Genomic DNA, 9,006 nt, shown 5'->3' on the forward strand with positions numbered 1-9,006 from the left:
AGTTTTTCCAATACCTTGCAAAGAAGGGCACCTATTGGTAGATAATAAACATAAAAAAGCAGACATTAAACATCCCTTTGAGCATGGTGAAATCATTAATTACTTCGATGGTGTATCAATACACCCAGTCACTACAAAGATACAGGCATCCTTCCTAAATCCGTTTCCGGAGTGGAGACGAGTCACTCAGTAGCCATTCCACACACACACTGTAACGAAGGTAAACTTTTTAATGAGGGATTTCAATGAATAAAGTAATACTGCAAAAAATGTGGCATAGCAATTCACTTTTTCTCCTGAATACTAAGTGTTGTTTTGGGGGCGAATCCAATACAACACATTACTGAGTACCTCTCTCCATATTTTCAAGCATAGTGGTGGCTACATCATGTTATGGGTATGCTTGTAATCGTTAAGGACTGGGGAGTTTTTCAGGATAAAAAGAAAACTGAATGCACAGGCAAAATCCTAGAGGACCTACTTCAATCTACTTGGTTGTTTTTTGGCTAATTTGCTAAAATTTCTAAAAGCATGTTTTCACTTTGTCATTATCCCTTTTGAATTGAGGCAGTAACACAACAAAATCTGGACTATGTCAATGGGTATGAATACTTCTGAAGGCACTGTATATACATTTTGCCTAGCTTTGTACAAAATCAGACAAAACTATTTTAATCACACTATTTTGCTACTATTTTACAACAACAAAAAACTATACAATACTTATGTCCATGGATATCAACTTCTTTCACCCATGTTATTAAAGCTGACCTGTGGTCTCTTGAACTCTGATTCCCTTAAACCCACAGTATCAAGTCCCTCTAGTTGCGATCTCCAGGTAAGACGGACTGGACACCTAACCCATGTACCTAACTCTGCAGGCCTGGGTCTGAGGTAGCTTCTCTCTCTGTAATGGTGTTTAGTTTTATTAATCATACTAACCACATTTTATTACAGGTGCCCCCAGGTTCACTGCCTGCTTATTAAAATATTCAAAGGTGTTTAATTTCATTTTTTGCACAGGCCAAGGGGAAAACATTTGTCTTAGCCAGTAATTATATCACCCCACCACACCTAACACAGAGATCGCTCCTGAAGATCAAGCCAGGGCTCTTAATAGAAGCTTTACTTGAGGTGAGGTGAAAACAGCCCATTTGGTGAAAGCACAACTATGATGGATAGTGTGCTGTGGAGCTTATTCAGCATATAGTTCATATCTTGCATATTGCAGCTTTATTGTTTTCAAAGGCACCTCGCTCATGAGGTCAGATAGTTTGGTGCTTAGTTCATTTTGTGCAATGCAAAATCACTCATATTTGTCTCACTATGACTCTCAATATGTTTATGGACCATGTTCAACTTCGAGTTCAGCCAGAGATGCAGTCAAATGGAAAGCCTGTTTCTTTGAGGACAGTGCAATAAAATGATGAGCAAAGAAAATAGATTCAGTACATTGCCGGATGCTTAAAGAGACTGACAGTTATTTTGCAGCCTCGCAGGGGAGACGAGTCACTCAGTAGCCATCCCACACACACACTGTAATGAAGGTACACTTTTTAATACGATTGTCAAAATGTAATCAGTTTTGTTTTACCTGAGATGGAGAATTACAAACGTGTGCCATCAGCAGAACTGCTTCCTTTTGTTCTCCTTCCATTTGAGACTGTGTCTCATCTTAATGTTTCAAATTGCTCCAGAGGATTAGAGAAATCAGGGTTATTATGAATGTGATGAAGTCAGTACTGCCTCTTTCCCTCCCTCCTCATTCCCTTACTGATGCTGACTCTTTTTAGTGGTCCTACATTGCATAACTACTATGGAAAGGACATTGCCCTCGCTGGACAATGGTAAGACTCCACTGGCCAGTCCATAGAGAAATGTCCATAACACTGACCAGCCTTGTCTCAACAGTTTATATGTATGTAATGACCTGCTATAGTTCACCTACACACAGGTACTCTATTGCTATTAGTCTGACAATTCATTTGACTGTGAAGGATAGAAATGTTGGAACAGGGAAGTGAAGAACAAGTTAATCACTGCAGGAAAACTGTACTGCACGGCAAACGGAACCGGAGTGCCAAGTCTAGGTCCAAGAGGCTCCTAAATATCTTCTACCCCCAAGCCATAAGACTCCTGAACAGCTAATCAATTGGCTACCCAGACTATTTGCATTGCCCCCCCCCCCCAGAACAATGCTGCTACTCTGTTATTATCTATGCATAGTCAGTTTAATAACTCTACCTACATGTACATATTACCTCAATGCCGGTGCCCCCGCACATTGACTCTGTACTGGTACCCCCTGTATATAGCCCCGCTATTGTTATTTACTGCTGCTCTTTAATTATTTGTTATTCTTTTCTCTTACTTTGTTTTAGGTATTTTCTTAAAACTGCATTGTTGGTTAAGGTCTACACTTGTTGTATTCGGCACATGTTACAAATAAAATCTGATTTGGTTTGATTTGAAAAAAATGTTTTGTCAGGTAGACCATTATGGAAAGGCGTTCGTATTGAGAAATGCATTTTCTGTCTATTTCAAGTTAAATACATCTTGATCAACAGAGAAGAATTCTGCTTTATATCAAATACCACAATCTATTTGCTGTATTTGTCATTTAGTAGTCTTGTGAAACCAGCCGTTGTAGTTCCTGTTACAAAACCAATAACTAGCCTACTGATTTAACTGCACTCGTTATGTCTAGGGGTCTTAGGCCTAGCTACATGGTCTGTAACCTGATTTGATGTGTGCGTAAATGTGAGAAGTAAGCATATGTTGTTGAATGCATGCACCCGAGAGACAGCAACTTAGGTCCAGGGCTAGCTCAGTCATATCTCACATGGTCGGCCAGTCCAAGCAGATTAGTATTCGTTCAAAGTGGTGACCCAAAATAAGTATATACAAAAATATAACTACAAAGAGGAATGGCTAAACTAAACTAACACAAAACAACACTGGCAGGCCACAATTCCTCTGGTCACAGAATGACAATCATCCTAATTGTTCACACCTGTCGACTTATCCATGCTTCCATGCATAGCACAGCTCTTGACCCGGTTGGTGCTGCCACCTGGGGATGGAGTGTGGAACTGTATCCTGGTACTGTGTTGCCTAACTGTGTTCTACTGCTAACACTAAACTACCCCCATATCATAACACCTCCCCCAACAAGAAACCTCACAGTCACCAATATCTATTTTCCAGAAATATCTAACATTTCAAACTTTTTTATTTTCCATAAAACTCCCTTAAGTGAAGAGACCCATATCTACAGTATAAACACTAGAGCTGCAGCTATGAAACCTGCCTACCGATACCCTAAACTCTGAGATAAAGCCATTCTAGAAAGCCAGAAGCCAGACAAAACAAATCCATCAAATTCATTACTAGGCACTCAGACAATTTGCTCCTACCAAAAGTCTCTGAAAAGATTGAACCCAGGAGCAACCGTTAACCCCTCTGCTTCTGAACTGAGAGCCCAACTCCATTCACTCATGGCCCATGGTTACAAGCACCAAACTCCATCTGATATGAAGGCAATGATGAGAGACTTGGAGCAGCCACCACCAGGGACAAGTGAACATCGACCACAACTTCAGCCAACTCACTAGGAACACGATCCCTCGCCTCTTTTCTCCAGTCCCGAGCACCCACTGGAAGGGAACCGCTAGCCATATACTCCTCATTTTCCTCCACCTTAACTGTCGTCATCTCCCCAACAACAGAAAGTGACAAAACCGGTGGATCTGTCTTTCCCACCAAACTCACTTCTTCAAGCTCCTGATTCTCATCACAAAACACAGCTGTGTCACCCCGCAAATGCCAGACCGGAGCATCCAGCGAATCCTCACTAACCTCACAACATGACTGGGAAGAATCTACTCCCTCCCATAGCTCAGTTAAATCAACACCTGACAGACAAACATCCACTCTGCTCCTCTGGAAAATACTGTGTCACCTAAATTGACCTCATCCTTAATCTGCAGAGGGTAGGCATACACTTCACATACTCTACATTACCAAAGGTTTGTGGACACCTACTCGTCGAACACCTCATTCCAAAATAATGGGCATTAATATGGAGTTGGTCCCCCCTTTGCTGCTATAACAGCCTCCACTCTTCTGGGAAGGCTTTCGACTTGATGTTGGAACATTGCTGCAGGGACTTGCTTCCATTCAGCTACAAGAGCATTTGTGAGGTTGGGTACTGATGTTGGTCGATTAGGCCTGGCTCGCAGTCGGCGTTCCAATTCATCCCAAAGGTGTTTGATGGGGTTGAGGTCAGGGCTCTGTGCAGGTCAGTCAAGTTCTTCTACACCGATCTTGACAAACCATTTCTGTATGGACCTCGCTTTGTGCATGGGGGCATTGTCATGCTGAAACAGGAAAGGGTCTTCCCCAAACTGTTGCCACAAAGTTGGAAGCACAGAATCGTCTAGAATGTCATTGTATGCTGTAGTGTTAAGATTTCCCTTCACTGGAATTAAGGGGCTAACCCGAACCATGAAAAACAGCCCCAGACCATTATTCCTCCTCCACCAAAATTTACAGAGGGAAAAATGCATTGATGCAGGCAGCGTTCGCCTGGCATCCGCCAAACCAAGATTAATCCGTCGGACTGCCAGATGGCGAAGCGTGATTCATCACTCCAGAGAACACGTTTCCACTGCAGAGTCCAGAGTCCAATGGTGGCAAGCTTTTCCCCACTCCAGCCGACGCTTGGCATTGCGCATTGGTAATCTTAGGCTTGTGTGCGGCTGCTCGGCCATGGAAACCTATTTCAGGAAACTCCCGACGAACAGTTCTTGTTTGGAACTCAGTAGTGAGTGTTGCAACTGAGGACAGATGATTTTTACATGCGTCAGCACTCGGCGGTCCCGTTCTGTGAGCTTGTGTGGCCTACCACTTTGTGGCTGAGCTGTTGTTGCTCCTAGACTTTTCTACTTCACAATAACAGCACTTACAGTTTGACTGGGGAAGCTCTATCAGGGCAGGATTTTTGCGAACTGACTTGTTGGAAAGTCACTGAGCTCTTCAGTACAGGCCATTTTACTGCCAATGTTTGTCTATGGAGATTGCATGGCTGTGTGCTTGATTTCATACACCAGCAACGGGTGTGGCTGAAATAGCCAAATCCACTAATTTGAAGGGGTGTCCGCATACTTTTGTATATTTCGTGTATCTTTGCCCAGAAGTTTTCAGCAATAGACACACAAGAATCAACTTCATCACTAGGGAGAACCATTTCCTGGGAACCACTATCTAGCCTGGCATGAATGTTTCCTCCAGGTCCCCACACAAATCATCCTCCTCCCTATCTGGTTTTCTACCAGGGCCTGGTTTTCCAAAAGCATCTTAAGGCTAAGTTCATCGTTTGAACCTTCGTAGGAGCATTGTTAAATCTCTGAACTGTTTCTCAAAACCATCATTATTAACATTACACTTAAAAACGCTTGTGATCTAACGCCTGCCTCAGACAACTCGTAGAACAGCTAAGTGCATCTTAAGATGCTTTTTTGCCCTCCCGCATCACTTTATACAGAGAAGGTCACCGCTAAATATACAGTCGTGTCCAAAAGTTTTGAGAATGACACAAATATAAATTTTCACAAAGTCTGCTGCCTCTGTTTGTATGATGGCAATTTGCATATACTCCAGAATGTTATGAAGAGTGATCAGATGAATTGCAATTAATTGCAAAGTCCCTCTTTGCCATGCAAATGAACTGAATCCCCCAAAAACATTTCCACTGAATTTCAGCCCTGCCACAAAAGGACCAGCTGACATCATGTCAGTGATTCTCTCGTTAACACAGGTGTGAGTACAAGGCTGGAGATCACTCTGTCATGCTGATTGAGTTTGAATAACAGACTGGAAGCTTCAAAAGAAGGGTGGTGCTTGGAATCATTGTTCTTCTTCTGTCAACCATGGTTACTTGCAAGGAAACACGTGCCGTCATCATTGCTTTGCACAAAAAGAGCTTCACAGGCAAGGATATTGCTGCCAGTAAGATTGCACCTAAATCAACCATTTATCGGATCATCAAGAACTTCAAGGAGAGCGGTTCAATTGTTGTGAAGAAGACTTCAGGGCACCCAAGAAAGTCCAGGAAGCACCAGGACGTCTCCTAAAGTTGATTCAGCTGCGGGATCGAGGAACCACCAGTACAGAGCATGCTCAGGAATGGCAGCAGGCAGGTGTGAGTGCATCTGCACGCACAGTAAGGTGAAGACTTTTGGAGGATGGCCTGGTGTCAAGAAGGGCAGCAAAGAAGCCACTTCTCTCCAGGAAAAACATCAGGGACAGACTGATATTCTGCAAAAGGTACAGGGATTGGACTGCTGAGGACTGGGGTAAAGTCATTTTCTCTGATGAATCCCCTTTCCGATTGTTTGGGGCATCCGGATAAAAAGCTTGTCCGGAGAAGACAAGGTGAGCGCTACCATCAGTCCTGTGTCATGCCAACAGTAAAGCATCCTGAGACCATTCATGTGTGGGGTTGCTTCTCAGCCAAGGGAGTGGGCTCACTCACAATTTTGCCTAAGAACACAGCCATGAATAAAGAATGGTACCAACACATCGTCCGAGAGCAACTTCTCACAACCATCCAGGAACAGTTTGGTGACGAACAATGCCTTTTCCAGCATGATGGAGCACCTTGCCATAAGGCAAAAGTGGCTCGGGGAGCAAAACATCGATATTTTGGGTCCATGGCCAGGAAACTCCCCAGACCTTAATCCCATTGAGAACTTGTGGTCAATCCTCAAGAGGCGGGTGGACAAACAAAAACTCACAAATTCGGACAAATTCCAAGCATTGATTATGCAAGAATGGGCTGCCATCAGTCTGGATGTGGCCCAGAAGTTAATTGACAGCAGGCCAGGGCGGATTGCAGAGGTCTTGAAAAAGAAGGGTCAACACTGCAAATATTGACTCTTTGCATCAACTTCATGTAATTGTCAATAAAAGCCTTTGACACCTATGAAATGCTTGTAATTCTACTTCAGTATTCCATAGTAACATCTGACAAAAATATCTAAAGACACTGAAGCAGCAAACTTTGTGGAAATTAATAGTCGTGTCATTCTAAAAACATTTGGTCACGACTGTAGAATCACGTGGTTTATCCGTTTCTCTTTGACTGCCAATAACTTCAAAACATGATATGTACCCAAACATGTGCTCAATGAAATCAGTGATTTAGTGCATTTTTATTGGTTAAGCATTAGAATAAGCTGCCTCAGTATTTGCAGCAGTAGGTGGTAATATCTCTCTAGGAGCTGATCCGTCGTCAGTATTGTGAAATAATTCAGTATCGACACTTGCTCTACCGAAACGTATGTTACAGCTTCGGCCATAGTAGGAAAAGCGCATTGTTAAAACACTCGTTAGCCTATGTTCCATCGCTATCGGAAACCGGGCCAAGCAATCTTCTGAACATGAGTAACTTCACACACTGGGGATACCTCAAAACTCTCTTTGCGAGACTCCGCCCACTGACACACCTGCCATTTCATTACACAAACCTGATCACCTGGGGAAACTAGCTCATCACTTGATCACTGGTGGGAACTGCTTTAGTGACAAGACTGTCTGACTGACTGGAAACAAACTTTCTCCCCTCAGCCCGTCACTCAGCTGCTGTTTCAAGAGTGCTATCTCCTGTTCTAGCCTTGCCATTTCCAACAAGTCTTCTTCCTCCTGACTGCTATCCACCAGAACCGGCGGCAAGAACTCACTCCACTTCTCCCATAACAACACTGCAACATATATCTTGTTCGACTCCTCTGCTATTTTAACCTCCAGCATTTCTGCCACCTGAAATAACTGATCCTTTGCTAGCTTGAAAAAACTCCCACTATCCTCTACTTTGGCACAAAACACTGATGGCTCAAACACCCCCATAGTCAAAACCAGTATGCCAAACAGAATCTATAAATTTCCTGACAAAATTCAGTTAGCCACTAGATCATCGCTAACCAACCAATACATCCATGCGCTCCACGCCCCAGAGATAACCACTCCAACCAGGAAAAAAACAGCACGCCATGCACAAAAGCAACAAACCATAGCAACAGTTAGCTACTAGCCTAGCGCTAACACAAACGCATTCACCAAAACTACAAACCATAGCAACAGTCAGCCATGTAAACATGAACCTCTGTGGCAGAGCTGAAGCTCATCTGAGGTTGTGCATAGGATGCTGTTTAGCCATAATCAGGATATTTTCGACTAACCTTTACTTGGCAGTGTATAGGAAAGGCGCCGGAGGGGATGGCTGCCATTTTACGGGCTCCTAACCAACTGTGCTATTTTATTCGTTTTTTTGCGTTGTTTGTAACTTATTTTTTAACGTATTTTGTACATAATGTTGCTACTACCATCTCTTATGACCGAAAATAACTTCTGGACATCAGAACAGCGATTACTCACCTAGAACTGGACAAAGATGTTTTATTTAACGAGTCCGACGCGAAGGATGTACTGTTTTCTAGGGAACAGGCCAAAATCCCAATAATTTGCGAGAAGAAAAGACGGAGAAAAGGGGGTAGGAGGTCGGGCTGCCTTCTGAGAATTCGTAGGCGAGTGAGGAAACCTCCTCTACCATCCGTTCTATTGGCCAACGTGCAATCATTGGAAAACAAAATGGATGATGTAAGATCAAGACTATCCTACCAATGGGACATTAAAAACTGTAATATCTTTTGCTTCACCGTTTCGTGGCTAAATGACGACACGGATAATATAGAGCCCGGCGGGATTTTCCATGCATTGGCAGGACAGAGAAGCTGCGTCTGGTAAGATGGTCAGACGAGGGGCAGGGGTGTGTTTATTAGTCAATAACAGCTGGTACACAATGTCTAATATTAAAGGACTCTCGTGGTATTGCTCTCCTGAGGTAGAGTACCTTATGATAAGCTGTAGATGACACTATCTACCAAGAGAGTTTTCATCTATATTATTCGTAGCCATCTATTTACCACCACAAACCAATGCTGGCAC

This window comes from Salmo salar, chromosome ssa04, assembly GCF_905237065.1.
Source record: "Salmo salar chromosome ssa04, Ssal_v3.1, whole genome shotgun sequence".
Taxonomy (NCBI): Eukaryota; Metazoa; Chordata; class Actinopteri; order Salmoniformes; family Salmonidae; genus Salmo; species Salmo salar.